The sequence below is a fragment of the Crocuta crocuta genome, unplaced genomic scaffold (genome assembly GCF_008692635.1).
Source record: "Crocuta crocuta isolate KB4526 unplaced genomic scaffold, BGI_CrCroc_1.0 scaffold35, whole genome shotgun sequence".
In the NCBI taxonomy this organism is placed as follows: domain Eukaryota; kingdom Metazoa; phylum Chordata; class Mammalia; order Carnivora; family Hyaenidae; genus Crocuta; species Crocuta crocuta.
Genome location: NW_027530625.1, coordinates 5,257,924 through 5,259,705, shown reverse-complemented (window position 1 = coordinate 5,259,705; position 1,782 = coordinate 5,257,924).

Here is a 1,782-nt window from a genome sequence, read left to right as displayed (position 1 = left end):
CCAGGGCAGCAGGCGAGCCCTCACCTGTCACCCACCAGCTCTACATTGAGGCCAAATCACTTTCCTTCTCTGGGCCTGAGTTTCCTCCTCGATAAAATGGGGATACCAACATGTATTACTATCTCATTTAATGCTCACATCAACACCAAGAGACATTTATTTTTCCCATTTTTACTGGTTAGGAAACTGACACTCAGAGACAGGTAGTGACTTGCCAAGCACTTTTAGGTAAATGGCAGGTGAGAACTTCAGCCCCAACTCTTTTTTAACTAATTTATTATTATTTTTTTAGTTACACATTTAAAAAATTTTTTTTAAACATTTTATTTATTTTTGAGAGACAGAGAGACAGAGCATGAGCGGGACAGGGGCAGAGAGAGAGGGAGACACAGAATCCAAAGCAGGCTCCAGGCTCTGAGCTGTCAGCACAGAGCCTGACATGGGGCTTGAACCCACGAACTGCGAGATCATGACCTGAGCATCTGACCTTGATGCTCAATCGACTCAGCCACCCGGGTGCCCCTAAATTACACATTTTTAAAAAGCTTATGTGTATTTATTTTGAGAGAGAGAGTGCAAGTGGGGGAGGGGCAATGAAAGAGAGAGAGAGAGAGAGAATCCCAGACAAGCTCCACACTGTCAGCCCAGATCCTGACGCAGGGCTCTGACTCATGAACCCTGAGATCATGACCTTAGCTGAAATCAAGAGTCAGATGCTTAACCGGCTGAGTCACCCAGGAGCCCCTTTATTTTATTTTTCTAAGCCCCAGCGTGGGGCTTGAACTCATGACCCCAAGACGAAGAGTTGCATGTTCTACCGACTGAGACAGCCAGGTGCCTCCTGCAAGTCTTTTTGCTGAAAAAAGATTTTTTTATCCGAGTGCAGTTACACATTGTGACATTAGTTTCAGGTGTACAACACAGGGATTCAACATCTCTATAGTTACTGCACCACCACAAGCGCGGCCACCCTCTGTCACCATACAACTGCGCTATTACACTGTCATCAGCTATATTCCCTATGTTGTGCCTCGGATGCCTGTGACTTACTCATTCATAACTGGAAGCCCGTACCTTCCACGTCCCTTCACCCATTTTGCCCTTCCCCCATCCCTCTCTCCTCTGCAGCTTTTCTGAGATGTAATTCACACACCATGCAATCGCCCATTTACAATGGACAGTGAAGGGGCGCCTGTGAGGCTCAGTCAGTGAAGCGTCCGACATTGGCTCAGGTCATGATCTCATGGCTCGGTTTGTTTGAGCCCCATATTGGGCTCTCAGCTGTCAGCCCAGAGCCTGCTTCGGATCCTCTGTTCTCTTCTCTCTTTGCCCCTCCCCCACTGGTTCTCTCCCTTTCTCTCGCTCTCTCAAAGTAAACTTTAAAAAAATTTAAAAGTGAAATATACAATTTAATGGATTTTAGTGTGCTCACAGCGTGGTCATCACTACAATCCATTTTGAACATTTCATCACCCCATAAGAACCCCTGTGGCCATTAGCCTTCTCTCCCCATTCTCTCTCAATTCCCCTGCCGCCAGTCCTAGGCATCCACTAGTCTGCTTTCTGTCTCTATAGATTTGCCTATTCTGGATTTTTCTGTAAATGAAATCAGGGGCGCCTGGGTGGCTCAGTCGGTTAAGTGTCCGACCTCAGCTCAGGTCATGATCTCGCAGTTCGTGGGCTTGAGCCCCACATCGGGGCTCTGTGCTGACAGCTCAGAGCCTGGAGCCTGTTTCGGATTCTGTCTCCCTGTCTCTCTGTCCCTCCCTTGCTCTCTCTCTG